Below are 17,047 nucleotides of genomic sequence, written 5' to 3'. Positions count from 1 at the left end.
ACGCATGGGTAGGAAATGACGAAACCCTTAAGTAGTATACCATCAGATACATGTAAGCGTTTCTACAGAAAGCAGATTGGCAGTCTCATTAGAGGAATGTCACCTGACTGCACCAAACTTTAGCATTTAAGTGATCCAAGTACCAGAATCAGTCAGTGACTCCTCATATAAACATGGATTGGAGAAGGAAAAAAATATAGTTTTAGAAGCAACACAGTTCTTAATCTGAATGATGAACATTCCTTAATGTAATAGAAAACAGACAGGCGCTGTTACAACAATTATTTTACGGTGATCTTCAGCAGTGATAAGCTGATCCAGGAGGGTATTCTTAGGTCTTAGGGTTTCAGATTTAGGTACAGTCATTTTAATTCTGGTGCAGTGGATTCATATAACAATAACAAAATTTATAACAATAGCAGCGCTTTATTTTCTGATGTACTTAACAGTTTGTGGCTATGTGTGTGAATAAATAAAGTTTTACTCAAGTAATATTTTATATTAGTCATATTTAGGTCCAAGAGGACATGTCTAACTTCAGCTTTATTACATCCATTTGCTTTTAGTTGCATCCAGTTCTTTTTAATTCTTGACATTTCAGTTCATTATTTCAATTATTGCCATTTCAACTTAAACTAATTTGATACATTTTTCTTGCACTTAAATTAATTCAATTCATATTAATTTAAATACCTTCATTTGTCCCCAGCTGCCAGTTTACAAGAGAAGAAACATGGAGATGCCTTGACTATCCTCTGCTGCCATCTGATGGTCATTAATGGGGAGAAAAACACAAGCTTCCTTGATCTGGACTGGGTTGTGTTTTCTTCTGCTGTCCTCTGGTGGACAAACTAGAGGACAGCAGAAGATTGAGCTTTTATAACGAGTTTTATTCCAGACCATCCATCCATCCATCCATCCATTTTCTAACACCCTTGTTCCTGGTGGGGTTGGGAGGAGTGCCTATCTCCAGCTAACCTTCTGGGCGAAAGTCAGGGTTCACCCTGGACAGACAGGTCACCAGTCTGTCGCAGGGCAACACAGAGACAGACAGGAGAAACAACCATTCACATACACACACACACACACACACACACACACACACTCACACCTAGGGAGAATATAGAGAGACCAGTTAACCTAACAGTCATGTTTTTGGACTGTAGGAGGAAGCCGGAGTATCTGGAGAACATGCGAACTCCATGCAGAAAGGACCTTCTTGCTGCAAGGCAACAGTGCTACCAACTGCGCCACTGTGCAGCCCCAAATCATGTTAGATCATATTAGGTCTGCTATGCCATAAAATGACCATGGAATGAAATTTTTTAAAGAATGTTTTACACATTTGTTTACACTTGAAATTATCAATATATCTATTATCATTATATGTATTATTATTATTATGCTGTTGAAAAAGCCTTCCGATAATAGTATTTATTCTTATATTTATAATTTATTCTAAGTGTACTACCATGTAAAGTAATATCAAATATTTTCTTATTTTTCTTTTGTTGTATGATTGTTTAAGCACAGTGCAAAGGATTACAAGCAGACAAATGCAGAATCCTTTTAGGTAAATCTCCTAATGTGAACTTCATAATGATCTTAACTTCACACCCATTATTTTGTGGTGCCTGTTACCAAAGCCGTCTGTTACACAAAACATGATGTCATTTGTTTACAAGATGCTAAAATTAAACTTTCCAGAATCTATCTCAAGCTGGATTCCCTTTCCTCTTTGCCACAATGGCTATTTTTCCCGTTTTTATTGCAAAACGTCGACAACAATAACAGTGACAGTAATCGGGTGAAGCTTTGCCAATAAATATGTACTGCAGATATTAGTTTATGTTTGACAATAACTGTGAAATGAGGAGCAAAAGGTGCACTGGTAAGTCAAAAAACCCCCCAAAAAAAACATTATGCATTGATTATTACTTTTATCTCAATACCATAGTATTAAACATTAATGTGCAACCCATTCTCACTCCCCACTCGTCATTGTGTTGTAATGTGAAAGGTGATATTAATATCAAATCTGGGTACCACTTTGCAATATTTATTGGCCATCCCCTTATCGATGGCTGATAGTTTATAGTTATGTTATCCATTAATTTATAAACAGTAAATAATTACTGTTTATTATGCAATAATTAAGTGTGAGAAGGAAATTATATGCTAAAAAATATGTTTACAAAAGCTTATTGTGCTTACAAGGTAGTCTGAAATGTTTAGTACAACAATAGGTGAACAGACTCGGCTCTCTGGCAAGAAACCGGAAAGTTTTGTCATTTTCTCACTCTTAACTAATGCATAATAAAGAGCTATTAATAATTCATAAAGTGTTTATAGATTAATTAATAACATATTTATAAACTATTTATTAGCCATCTATAAGAGGAACCTTCTTGTAAAGAGGTATCCAAATCGGTATTTTCTTACATTTTGTGGAGTAGAACAGTTATGTAATGCTCGTGTAGCTCAGTATTTTAAGTCATTTAAGTCTATCTGGTGAGCAGTAAAAACAATTCGGGATTTAAACTCAGCTAAGAGGGTCAGGGACATAAATAACCACTCGTAGTTGGCGAAACGCACTGGTCCAACCGTGCTGGATCCCAGCACTCTGGCTCTACCTGGAGAGCTCCAGAGCGAGGTGATCAGGCCTGGGCAAACGGGGGCTGGAGAGGGATCAGGGTTAGAGAGAGATTAACGTAGGCCTATAAAGCTGTGTAATCCGCTCAAATTCAGAGCGTCAACTCCTCCACAAACAGCGTCTGTGCTCACACTCTCAGCGTGTTTCGGAGCCACAGGGAACCATAAAACCAGAGCGACGAGGGTCGAGTGGCAAACCGACTTGGTGCAAAACAGGAAAAAGAAACTCCACAGGAGGCTGAAACCTTCCTCAGCATCAGCAGCTGAAAGGAGCACGAAGGGCGAATCATGAAAAAGTCAAAGGTATCAAAGGTCTTTTTGGTTCACATCGAACTAGACGTATATATTTTTAAAAACGTTGTCATGAATGGGGTGTGCATGTGGATAAAGAAATGTTTTGATAAGCGACAAAAGCTGAGCTGATTAATGCAGAATCTCTTTGCTGAAGTCCTTTTTGCTTTGAAACGTCCTTTTTAAAACAAAATATTTCCTTTTTGTTATGAGGGAAAAAAAGGTTTGTAATCAGTTTTAAGCGTAATCACGTACGCACTGATGCTGCTGCACTTTTCGCACCGTGAATATTTTTATGTGCATTTTGAGATTCTATATTTTCAGTTTTCATTCATGACTTTCGTCTTATTTCCTTTGTTTTAAATCTTTTTTTCCCATGTATTTTGTGGAAAAAATATATGGAAACTTAACTTCAAACTTCAAAATATCTGGGTCCTGCATAAATTTGAACTTTTCTTTCAATGCTTTAGATTCTGTATCAATACTGATGCTTTCAAATTGTCACTTTTGATATAACGTTCAACGAGATGTTATAACATTCTAAAAGGAAAATGTTGCGCATTTGAATTAAAAAAGTCTGAACTATATTAACCCACGTATTTACTCAGTACAGCATCTATTAAGTAAATCCCTGTTTGTTCTGCAGTTTTAAGTAATAAGCATGTCAAAAATGACATCATAGTGTCAAAGCAAGAGACGCGTCAAATCAAGCATCAAGGTGACGTTACACCTGTGAGGTTATCAACTAGAATTGTAAAGTCACCTCACTTTTGTTTTTTGGCCTCCCTTTGCCTACATGAAGGTTCAAATGAACCTTCAGACTAATCTAACAAGTGAGGTCAGATCTATTTTGCATAAATGACTCATAGAAACTTTTTCCAGACAGATTCGAGAGTTAAAACTCCCGGTGAGTTGAGAGCAGGTGGGATGATGCCAGGATTTAATGGTCCCGTTTGTCTTTTGTTGTATCCCAGCAGGTGGGGAATGAGAATGAGCCTCCCAGCTATCAGGAAGCAACTGCAGGTGAAGAACCAACACCGTCTCTGCAGACGATGCAATGATGCAGCCGGAAGATGATTATGATAATATATGTCCTTTTTTTCCTCAGGTTATCCCGAGATGGAGGCCCAGTTTGCCTGGGATGATAAAACCATCAGGAGGACTTTCATCAGAAAGGTGACTGAATGCAAACTGAATCAAATGAAGCGACGTAATAAACTGAAAAAAATAAATAAAAATAAAATAGAAAGAATCCTAAATCTGACAAAGTGCTCGTCTGTCTGCAGGTTTACGCCATCCTCATGCTCCAGCTGTCTGTGACTGTCGGGATTGTTTGTCTCTTCACGTTTTGGTAATTTGGCCTCATTTTTGCTCCTCCTGTTCTGCTGATCTGAACTCTTTTATTTATTGATGCACATCCAACCGAATCTGAACAACCGCTGCTTTTCTTTTCAGCGCACCCGTGAGGTTTTATATTCAGACCAACCCCAGCTTGTACATGGCATCTTAGTGAGTAAAAATACTTTATTATATTATTTTTCACACGGCCTGTTTACATGATTCATTAACTTTTTTTTTCTTGCTTTTGCAGCATTATGTTTTTTGCAACCTACATTGCTCTGTCCTGCTGCGGAGATCTGAGGTAAATTCTGTTTACTGTAAAAATGATGATTGGCCAGTCCTGACATATTAGTGTTGACACTGTTATGATTTTTATCTTTTTAATTTGACATTTTAATGGTTTAATTTAGTGATTCAGTTTGTATGCCTTACTAAAATGTTCAGCTTGCTCCTTCTCATGTTGTTAATCATATTTGATACATGATACTTTTGCTGTCACACTTAAGTAACGGTTAACCTTTTAATTAGGATTTTGTGCATTTAGCGACACATTTACTCAATGCATTAGGGGTTTGAGTAAACTCTTTGTAAAAGAGGTAAAATTGTATTAAAAATGATACATTAGGCTTTAAAGGGTTAAGTTAGGCAAATCTATATATATTTTAAATACAATGCAAGTAGATTGCAAGTATGATTTATATCCATAAAAGTAGATTAATGTTCAGAAAAATGCTTCATCATCATCTCTCCAAACAGCAAAGCAGCAGTAATTTGGTGGAATAACTGAATAATTTTCGCTCTCTTTTTTTTTTTTTTTTTTGCTACAGATTGATGTGACGTCCTGCCAGGGCGTGCTGTTCTCTCTGTGTATGGCCATGCTTCTCTGTGCTATTACCATCTCCATCGTCGTCCCCTTCGGATATGTATGTCACCCCTCTTTTCTTTCCTTTTTTTAATCCGGGGCCTTCCAGAAGAAGGCTAATTTAGCCCAGGATAATGATGAGTTAAACAACAGTTGCAGCTTAATGCTTCAGGTGCTGCTGGCTGTATCCACTTATGCGTCAGTGAGAGGGGATTGACCCAGCAGATAGTCTTGGTCTCTACTGTCTTCTGCTAAAATTAGCACGCTGACTGTGTTTGGTGATGGTGGTTGTCTTGCATCACAGGTTCCCTGGTTACACGCCATCTATGCAGTGATAGGAGCCATCCTCTTCACTCTGGTAAGTCAGTCAGAATGCTGTTACGTTACAACCACAAACATTAATGAGTCATCGTAGCTGTGGCTACAGAAATTTAGTTTATTATTGTAATTAGTCTTAAACTATCGGTGTGTTTACTGTGATACAGTTTACACTTTATTTGAAGGGGTGTACGTGACACTGTCATAAATATGACATAACACCTGCTATGACTGGGAAGGAGTTTTTATGAGTGTTTGTGACTGTTGTCATGAAGAGTCATTTGGTAAATAATGACACTTTAAAGCAAAGTTGGCACTTTTAATAGACTTTTAACCCATTTAATCCCTCCAGCAACAATTGTTGCCAGACATCTTTCCTAACTTCTGGAAGTTCTAGAACAGTGGTGTCAAAGTCAAATGGACGGAGGGCCAAATAAAAAAATTTGCTACAAGCCGAGGGCCAGTCTGATTTAATCAGTCTGATTAAATCAGACCAGACTGATTTAATCAGATTTTTAAATCATTGAAATTTTTTTAAATGACGCATATAGTCTAGTGCAGTGGTGTCAAAGTCAAATGGACGGAGGGCCAAATAAAAAAATTTGCTACAAGCCGAGGGCCAGTCTGATTTAATCAGTCTGATTAAATCAGACCAGACTGATTTAATCAGATTTTTAAATCATTGAAATTTTTTTAAATGACGCATATAGTCTAGTGAACCTAATTGAACCTACTGAAAACCTAACAAATATATTCCAATATGATCAGATAAATAAAGCAATATTTTCTTATGGCTCTGTCAGTAATCTTTAATTTTCAACAGACACAACTGAAATATTTTTAAAATATAATTGGATTGAAATACAATAAAATAAAGTGCAAAAATCTATTAATCAAAAACAACACTTTCATCAAGGAGAAGTAATATGCAGTGAAAACAAATATTAAACTTTAACTTTTAAACTTGAATTGAGTAAAACTCTAAATATAAACTCTAAACCTTGTCTCAGTGTCCACCTTCCTTTTTGCCATGATGGGTATTTGAAAGTTAATTTTACAGTTATGCTGATGACTGCTGTGCTAATAACCCTTCTAGACGCTGACTGTGCTGGTGATGGTGGCAACACATCTAAATTTGCAGTACCGTAATTCCGCCACACGTAGCGCTAAGTGGAAAATTCCAACGGTTTCAGAATGCTGTTACTTTCCAGCAACCACAGGTTAATACGGTAACTTCGCAGCTGCACCTGCAGAGAGTGTAATTAATCCGGGGGGCACTCGTTTAAATAGACGGTATATTTCGGCAATAACTTGGTGGATATTGAAAGTTCCGGTTGTTATGGATACATGGGTAAGTACATCATCTCACAGAACATTTAAAGAACTACTTACAGTTCAAATAAGGAAGCTGTTGTCATGAAGAGTCATTTGGTAAATAATGACACTTTAAAGCAAAGTTGGCACTTTTAATAGACTTTTAACCCATTTAATCCCTCCAGCAACAATTGTTGCCAGACATCTTTCCTAACTTCTGGAAGTTCTAGAACAATTGTTTTGACTTTTGGCAGCTAATTGAAGTTTTAAAATAAAATAATAATGTGTCTAATCTAAGCAATATCAATTTCATGTATCTAGTGTGAAAGGTCACATGACCAGACCTCTTTAGGTCCTGCCTGTAACACTGGAGGTAAATGTTAGTCACAAACCTGTACAAGAGGAAGTCAGTAAAATACTTTAACAAATATAAAAAATATAATTTGAACATATGTTCTTTCAAGTGTCTTCTACTGATATATAAAGAAATTTGTATTCCTTCATCCATATTTTGATCATAAGAGTGAATGTAAGCATGGAAACAATTGTTGCTGCTAGCATAATACATGGACAGCACTATGCTATTATTTGCTGTTTATTTTATATACCTTGCTGTTTTCACACAGCTTAAAACTATCAGATATTTTAGATATTATAGACCTGAAGGAACCTCAAAATGATGTCATCTACATCACTGTCATTCCCACAGTTCAACCCCTCCCTACCCTACACCCCCCAAAAGACCTTCCTTTACACAAAATATGTCCTATGCACTGAATGACTATTACAAGATGACGCCACGCCTGAAACTGGTTTAGGACGGAGCCAAGGTGTAGCTCTTGATCTGGTAGAACAGGGAGATTTTCCTCCCAGATCAGATTTCTTCATACTAACATTTTCACCTGACTTTGCCTCATTGATGAAACGAACAAATGAGGTCAAAGGTCACTCAGCACATTGAAACAATGACATCTGCAGGATGAGGCATTGAATCTAAAATATTTTTGAAGACTCTTGTAACCATTCTTTGTTATGATAGGTTATGCATGTCAAGATTATTTTAATGCTTTTAGATGTATAAATAGGCCACATTTGTGTAATTTAGACTATGCAGTTTCCTACAGGCAACAATTGTTGCCAGGTATAAATCCTACATTTTCACTAACAGAATCAACATAAAATGTAATTATTCATAAATATCATGTGTTAGGGAGGACCAAGAATTAAAATGTGCGCACTTATTTTGCAGGAAAAAAATTTGGATTAAACGAGTTAATTAATACAACTTTTGAAGCAACTTTGCATTAAAAGTGTCATTTACTGAATGACACTTCATGACAACAGTCAGACATTCATAAAGACTCCTTCATGTTCATAATAGATGTTATGTCATATTTATGACAGTGTCATGTCAGTCTTATGCACACCCCTTCAAATAAAGAGTTAAAGTTTAAATTTTGGTCTCATCTGGAGTTATACCATAATCCATTTTTTAGATTCTGAAAAATGTGTTAAAATATGAGCTGTGCAAAGCTGAGGATGTTGTTTTATAAACTCACTCTGCCTGAAACGCCTCCATAAACCTCTGCCTGACGTGTCTGCTGTGTTCCTTGGGCTTCATGACACTGCTTGTTCTCTAATGTTCTCCAATAAACTTCTGAGGCTTTTACAGAACATTTACTGAGATTAAATTACACACTGGTGGACACCATTTCCTCCATAACTTCCCTTTAATCAGTGGGATTTCTTTAAATGGACCGAGGTACAGATTCTTGCCAAACCTTTGGAAACCACATCTCATTTTTTTCTGACTTGATTATTAAGGTCTATCACATACTGAAATACACTGAAGTTTGTGGTTGTAATATGAAGACTTCTGGAACTTTTATACAAAGCAGAAAAAGTTTGTTTTTTATTGTTCTTAACTCTTATTTCCTCTCCCTGTCTTTTCCTGCCGCAGTTTTTAGCTTTTGACACACAGCTGCTCCTAGGAAACAAGCGCTACGCCATCAGTCCAGAGGAATATATTTTCGCCACACTCAGCCTCTACCTGGACATCATCTACCTCTTCAGCTTCCTGCTGCAGCTCACGGGAACCGGCCGGGATTGAAGCGTGCGGCGTTGAAAACCTCCAAAACCAGCTCACAGTCCATTCCCAACAGCAGAATAAGAAACCAGGGATATCTGAAACCTCGGATCAGAATCCTGATCAGTCTATTGCTCCTTCATGTAGCCCCAGTGTTACCACCCTGCTGCTGATTCATACTGTAAGACGCGCATCTCCTGAGGGAAGTGGTTTATATTTGTTCAGTGCTCTCTGACTTTTCATGTTTAAATGTTCGGGAGTCATTGTGTGGGTTTTCTGTATTGACTGCAGTAAATGTGTAAGCACTCACTATCAGAGCCATCAGCGCTGACTCACTGGCTCCATTTCCCTTTAAATACCACTAACCCAGTGGCTGAGATTCAGCAAATCTGCTCTGATGTGCCCCTATTTTGGATTCAGCTGATTTTATTTAACAACTTATTTTGAAAGGAGTGTGTAGATGACCTTTTGTACCTGTATCAGCGTTACAAATCATTTTAGATGCCGTGCTCTGTACACTGTTAATTTATGGATGAAATTTGTGTATTTTACCTGTAAAGTGAGCAAACTTCAACCACAAGGGAAAATGTGTGTGTAGCATGTTACAGTGCTTTTAACTGGTAAGATCTGTTTAAATATAAATTATAAATTTATGTTAAATGTGGCCTTTTAGGTGTAATAGAAATATTTTTTCTTTCTCAGATTAACAACCTGTGTAAGAATGAGGACGGTTTAGTGTTGTGAATAATGCAACTATTTTATTTTTTTTACAAACTAAAAGCTATGTGTACATGCTCCGACTCTACTAAAAACTGACTCATGACATACACTGTATGGTTTGTGTGAACAATAAAAGTGAAAACCAAAGCAGTGATGTTTTCTGATCACATATCCAGTTAACATGAGGTCAGAGTGCAAACTCTACATTTATATTATTGAGAAAAGTTTTCTCTTTTTTTGCTTTGGGACATTAATTTAATCCAAGCAAATGCTAAAAGAAAGTTTAAGTAATAGCTGAAGTCAGAGAACGCAAAAAAAACAAATGAGACTGAGATTAAACATGTTTCAGACATTAAAAGAGAAGTCACAAAGATTATTAAAATTGTGTATTAAACAAATCTTGCTGCCACCACAGATTAATAAAATGTCTTGCCTTCTCATTATCTGACTTGCACTTTAAAATTGATCAAAAATAAAACTATTGAAAACAATATGACATAAAAAAATCGATCCAGCTCATCCAGATGTGGTCATTTAATACAAATTTTAACAACAGTAGAAAATTCAACTAATTAAAAAATAATGAGGCTGAGCTAAAATGTTTCTGTAAAAAGTACATCAAGCATTAAACATGCAAATATTTGGTGATGAGTATATTATGAAATGATATTATGAAATGATATTTTGAAGTAAATACCTTTACTTCAGAACAACTTTTAGCTACTTTACCATCTATGGTCTCTTCAGTGAGTGAAGGACAGGTGCAGACAAACAATCACACAACTTAAAGTAATACTTATTGTTGTTTTTATATTATTTTCTGCCAGTTGTTTCCTATATGGGCTCCTTGCACATACGGCGCCAACGTCACATATGCAAGCGCGAAATGCGCTTTCTTGTTTCTGCTTTGAGTTACCATGACAGCTACCATGAGAAAGTCGTATTTCAGAAGCCAATAAAGCAATACTATGAACATTGTGGCCTTCAAAATATAATGGGCCTTTAAGTTTTCATGGATCTCCAAATGATCACTACCAGTTAAAAGCTAATGCCACACAGCAAAGTTTGCAGCCTTCACTTCACTCTGGATCAGCTTCTTCAGCCTAAAACTACCAGGGGGAGACGGATGGTAAGTAAAAGAGCCGTCCTGTGTTATTTACACGCAATCACTCCTGTATTCAGCCTGAAAGAGCGAGTGTATGGGAACGAGAGAGCAGACCAGAGCCAGACTGATCCGCCTGTACACGCTACTGTAAACACCATCCTATTTGAGCTCTTCACAAGTCCTTTACTGCAAAAGTAATAAAACTAAATAACACGTAACACGCCAGAGCTACCCTACATTTAAGCTAACCAGGGTTTCAAACTCCAGTCCTTCAGGGCCGCAGTCCTGCAGTTTTTAGATGTGCCACAGGTACAAAACACTGGAATGAAATGGCTTAATTACCTCCACCTTGTGTAGACCAGTTCTCCAGAGCCTTATTCGGGGGTGGTGCAGCAGAGGCACATCTGCGGCCCTCGAGGACCGCGGTCCTCTTGGTTCGGAAGCAAAAAGTCCGAACCGTAAAGTTGTTTGGTCTGTTTGACACTAACGACAATAAACGGATATACTATACTTGAGAACAAGTGCAAAATAAGGTAAAAACGTTGTCCGTTAGAATGGATTAAAATGTTTAGATACTTACATAGCACATTTTTACAAGAAGAATGTCAGAGAATATTGTCTAATAGCACAAGCTAAAGCTAATGTTAGCCACAAAGTTTAAAGAAAGTAAAACTCACCTTTGTATCCGTGAACGTATAACGAGGTGTACTTCTTTGCTCCAGCTTACTTTTGGAGCTTCGGATCGAGGAACTTTTATTAATTGTTAGCTTGACTGGCCCTGAAAGCACGGAACCGACCGAGCCGCTTTTACCCGAACACGGAAGCTGACGTGCAAAAACCCGTTACAGAATATCAGCTTCACTGAAGCTTTATGTTGTAAAAAATGTAATGATTTTTATATTTTACTGTTCAAAAAATACCAGATGTTGCTCATTATTGCAGATTTGTGTCTGACTTATTATAATGCTACTAAAAAAGTAATAAAAATTAGACAATAAAATAAAACAAAATATGTACTTTAGTAGTCTTTACTTCAGTAATTAAAAAAAAACTTTCTACTGCTACTTGAGCAATTACTTTTTTGAAGAGAAAATACTTTCTTTGGAACTAATCTACAAATACAAATACAAATACAAATAAAACATACAAATAAAAACAACACTCTCAAACATTAAAAGTTGTTTTATTATAAAAAGAAAACTGACAAATTCAAAGATAAATCAAAGAGAAAGTAAAATTTTGTCTCAATCATAAAAAACAAAAACAAGTTAAAGACAATTTAGCAACTCTGGCACAGGAAGACAAAAGTAGCCAAGTGGCATTTGCAAAATAAACCAAATAGAAAACCTCTTTCCTCTAACAAAACTGTACAAAATGAGTTATTGTATAAATAATAAAATGTTCACAAACAGGGAGGTTTACGAGCCCAATGGATTTTCAGGATGCTTCACAAAAATGTTCAGTGTGGAAAGTCAACAATACTACCTTGAGCTAGACTTTGATCAATAAAGGGTGCAGAGAGTAAAATCTCAGACGATCTGCTGGGACACGAGCCTATCGGGCAGAATAAAAATCAGTATTGTTGTAAATCTCTCAAAACAAGCACTTCACACAAAAAAAAAATAAAAATGCCCGGTTTTACCATCATGTTACCATAGCAGCTGCAACAAGACATAAATATGTGCTTTACAACCAATGTTTTGTTCTTTATAGCCACTGCGCCTTCTCCTGCCCTCTCATAAAGAGAGGTGGAGCAAGTTGAGAATTGGGCCATAAGATCTCACTACATCCTGAGCGATGGCTGATCCACTAGGAAAATAACCGTATCTAAAAAAACAGATGTGAAGCATTGTGAAAATCCTGACTGGACAACCTAAAACCACCTGCTTGGAAATCCTATCTTAGCAGCGAAACAATTTGAAACTATGAAATAAGCCACCAAATTAACTTTAGGATGGATTTTTAATAAAAAAAAAAAAAAGAGCATTTGAAGTATTAGTAAGTGCAACAAATTCATTTTAAATCTTAAATTGTGTGTACTATCTACAAAATTAGTTTGAGTATTTATTTTTTCTTATAATATTGCAATCAAAAGACAAGTTCATTTACAAATATTACAACTTCTTTTTGTAACATTTTCTCTTGTAAAAAAATAAAAAAAAATAAATAAACACTGCTTTGCAAATGACCCTTGGTCATTTCATAGTTTCAAACATCACGGTTTATGTATTAAAAGTGGCGTCTAACACATGGAATAGCATTTATTTGGATATTTCCTTCATGGTGCACTGAATCTGAAAACCTGATAGTCACGATGTTATCTGGACAGGTCATAAATCATACAAAAAAAAATAAAAATAATCAATGAATCACACAAGATGAAATAAAACAGAATGGTAAAGAGAGAGCAAGTAGAAAGAGGAAAAATGGCTATTTACAAAAGTAACGTTTGTGTCTGAAAACTGTCTGTTTAACACCATGAAGAGCAAAGCTGTTTTCCTCCTGGATGTGTGTTGAACCCCCCATATATTCACCAGTGTGTCTGCATGCACTCAACAGTTCTCTTATTTACAGTACGGGAACGTCCACCCTACAAACGCTTTAAAAAAATTTATCAAGAGGACACTTCTTAGATGCTTCGTCTCCATAGGTCTGCAAAGAAAATAATAAATTGACTTTACCCGTGGCCATAATTTTGAGCATGATTGGACACTTGTCCTATTTCTAATGTATGAGTTTATCCAAATTTTTAAATGCATTTAAAAAAATAAAATAAAGTGGAGATGGGTACAACGTCTTTGGTTGCAGAAACATAAAGCAGGAAAACAGCTAAAAGTTAACGTCATAAAAAAAGACCAGGACAGAATCAGGATAATCAAACTGTGAAGCCCTGAGGCAGACGTCATCTACCTCGAAAGATGAATGATTGAACAGGAGCATAAACCAGCAGCGACTCTGATGTGATAACTAACTAGACGGGGTACAAAGAAGCCTGTCGCCATTTTCATAGTATATACAAATAAAAGTCAATTCAGTGAGAAATCAGGCAGTAAATCCAGAAAAGGATCATTAAGGCTTCGCTAAAAATGTGTAGTTTTTTTTTTTTTGCAGAATTTTGGATCTCTCACAAATTTATTCAGACTTGCAGTCTCACTAAGGCTGTAAGAATCGTCTGTAATGGCACTTCCATGGTCTGGTGAGCAGTCCTTTGTAAAAACCACTACTTACTATCTACATATCTACAGTTCTGGTGTCTACAAATTTACAGGTCAACATATTTGAACAGACATGGTGACGTAAGCTTCACTTCACTCGATGTGCTGACCGGTATTTGAACACCGCGACACTGAGCAGGACGAATCGCTTAGATCAGCGCAACATTTAAGTCAGTTTGGTTGAGCTCTCGGCTCTGAAAAGCTCTCTACAAACAGTTCGGATACAATATGAGGACAGACAGATGACACGAGGCTTGGAACGGAAATTTTTTGTGAAAGTAAAACAAGAGAAATCTGGATGTGAACAAGAGAACAGCCTCAAACCATTTAAAGAGGAAACTAACATCTAGTCTCTCTGAAGAGATAAACTCTACAGCTAAAATCTAAGCTAAGAATATTTAATCAAAAAAGGCAAATCTTTTCAGTAACAAACAAAACAAGAGAAACAACAACAACAACAAAAAAACTGAAAAAATATCTTTCTACAAACTAAAAACTCACTGACAAAATCAAACTCAGATGACAGCAGCATTGAAAATAAAAAGACTTATCACTCCCTTTCCTATCAGACTAAACCATTCGGTGGGATTTTCTAAGTCTTTCATTAATTTTCCCTCATCACTTTTACTAAACTACTCTTTAATTTAGTAACTGCATTGCTCTTTTTACACATAATATCTAACTGCTTCTTTCTAAAGCATGTTCATCTACCCCCTGGGACAGAGGTTGAATTAAAAGATACCTGATGGTAGCTGCAACAAAACCGCTTAAAACCACTTCTCAGAGACAGGCATGGGCCGCTGTGAAAATATAAAGTTGAGCAAAAATTACACGGTTTCATAGGTATTGAAAGACAAAATTAATAAATGTAAAAAAAAAAATTAAAAAAAATTAAAAAAAATTAAAAAGCATAGAGAAATTGGCAGGTAACTGGAATTGGCTAACAGCAACACCTTTCAGAGTGGAATTTGTTACAGAGGGAAGAAGACTCAAACTTAGCAATCTTCATTTTCAGTAAGGCATATATAAATTAAGTTTTAGGAAGTGCAAAAGGTTTAAGAAGCTTTTCTTTGTAATTTAGCTATTGAGTCCTGTCTTCTGTTCATTCTGGAAGCTGTTTTTAAACAGGCTGTGAGAGACAGCAGGAGGACTAAATCATCAAATCAATGTTGCTCTGTTTTATTAACCTGAATTTAACATGAAGCATCCTGTACTTAGAAATGTTACCATGCCTTTGGAAGCCTCACAGTTAAGGTAACAATCTTTAAGTAAATCTTAATGCAGAACAGCACCATTTTATTCCTGACACTAGCAAGACGAATAACTAATTTGAGATGCTAAATGCAGCTTAAAATGTTCTACCTTCAGTCATTTAAATTTTTTTTAAGTATATAATCATAAAGCCCTGCTCTACAGAGGCTCCTTTATTATGCAATGTGATGTTGAGTCTGTAAATATTATAAATACACAATAACCGGCCACAAAAAAACCTACAAACTGACAAAACTACTGCTAGCTGGTTAATTGTATGGGGAAAGGCTAACTTGGGGGATTGCTATGCTAACTATGTCATTTCTGCCATTTGGCTCTTTATAAATAAAAGTTGAGAGCCTGGCAAGTTAATATTTTTAGCTAATGAGCCAAGTTAGTTGTCATGTTAGCAAAACTGTACATAGCCGTTTATTCACCAACAGACACTTAGATCTTGGTATTTGTGGAGTTTTGTTACAATTAAATTGATTTTTGGCTAATATGCTCAATTTGTATTAAGATGTATTGGGAGCCTGACAAGCAATTGTTAGCCAGTTAATCAGTGATGTTAGTTGCTGTGTTAGCTTGATTGTACCGGGATGTTTGTTACTAAATTTCATTTTAAAACAATAGCTACTTTAAACACAGCAATTGCAGCAATCACTATGCTGAAAAACTGTCCTTTCTTCAGCATCAAAATTTGATGTTTGATTGTGAAACCGTGACTTTGTAAAATCGAATAACAATAACATGATGATAGCCCATGCCCACTCATTGACAAAAAGATTTCAAAAACCAAAAGAGTCACTTTAGAGAATCCATTAGAGTGTAAGGTCAAAATTGTAAGTCCATTTTAACTTGTCTTTAAAGACTACAACATTAAATAACTTCTTTTTCATAAATCTACGCTTCAATGATTAAAAACTCCAAAAAAATAGAACTATGATTTGAATATAAATATAAATAATTGATTGTCTTTTGTTCTGTTATGGTCTAAATAAACAAAAACTATGAACAGTCAATGTTATTTTCATGCGTGTGTGAATAGAAATCTCTGCAGCAGTTACAAGAAGAAGTAGCTTTAAACGGTTTACCTCCCACAGTTAGAATGACTCCACACATCAGACCAGCAAAAAGTTTTGAAATCTGTACAAACTGCTGCTGCAACTAGAATGTCAAACAACAGACATCAAAAAATAAAAATAAAGTTTGCATATTTTACACAAAAAAATAAAAGACACATTGTGTTTCAACTTTTCCTTGAATCACTCTGAAACATCCAGAATGCTTTTTTTTTTTTTTTTTAAATAAGAATTTGCTATACCACTTGCACAAAAATAATGCTCTGTGTCATTTCTTCCTCTCCTACTTCTTTTGACATTTTTCAACAACGTTATTTTTTTCCTTTTTCAGTTATCAAAATAGACCCAATCTTCTTTGAAGAAGGTTCCCACCTTTGGTTGGTCAACTCTTGAGGACGTGAGCTGAAGAGTCTGATGAAGTTAATTGTTGTCCTTTTTCTTAAACAAAAAAAAAAAAAGAAGAAAAGAGCAAAAACAAAACAAAGCAAAAAAACAAAACAGACACACATACATCCTCACCCACAAGTACACGCAAGCACACTCACTGGCACACACGTGTTCCTTTTGTTATCCGTGTTCAAGTCCCGGTGATTGGTTATGGTTGAGATCTCTTCCAGCTTAATCCTGTTTTGGTTGGATTTGTTTCTTCTCATTGGTGGGAGCTGGAAAGTTCACAACACGGTGTTGACACTTTGAAGGTGCTCAGCAAACAATATGCATAAGATATAACCGCTAAGTACTATTTTAAATAAATAACCTCAATTGCAATCACTCTTTTTTTCCTTTCTCACTTTTTTTATACCGATAAAA

The 17,047-nt window shown here is 36.0% G+C and overlaps 1 protein-coding gene, 1 long non-coding RNA gene and 1 pseudogene across 2 annotated transcripts in view; 1 reads left to right on the top strand and 2 right to left on the bottom strand.

Moving 5' to 3' along the window:
- Positions 1 to 2,397: 2,397 nt before the first annotated feature.
- On the top strand, positions 2,398 to 9,695 carry LOC122834491 (annotated as a pseudogene).
- On the bottom strand, positions 5,124 to 11,524 carry LOC122834492. Its single transcript, XR_006371211.1, has 3 exons — positions 11,367 to 11,524; positions 11,032 to 11,172; positions 5,124 to 5,501 (listed from the first exon to the last, which is right to left on the bottom strand). It is a non-coding gene; the product is annotated as an uncharacterized LOC122834492 (long non-coding RNA).
- A 1,142-nt stretch (positions 11,525 to 12,666) lies between these two features.
- The window catches only part of LOC122834489 (RNA-binding motif, single-stranded-interacting protein 2-like), a 41,096-nt gene continuing 36,715 nt past the window's right edge, over positions 12,667 to 17,047 (bottom strand). Inside the window, exon 14 of the mRNA XM_044122980.1 lies at positions 12,667 to 16,899. The gene's annotated coding sequence lies outside the window, so the exon portion shown is untranslated. The remainder of the gene's footprint in view (positions 16,900 to 17,047) is intronic.

This window comes from Gambusia affinis, linkage group LG07 (assembly GCF_019740435.1).
Source record: "Gambusia affinis linkage group LG07, SWU_Gaff_1.0, whole genome shotgun sequence".
NCBI classification, from domain to species: Eukaryota; Metazoa; Chordata; class Actinopteri; order Cyprinodontiformes; family Poeciliidae; genus Gambusia; species Gambusia affinis.
The sequence above is the reverse complement of the archived record's forward strand: the minus strand, read 5'-3'. Positions and strand labels throughout refer to the sequence as shown.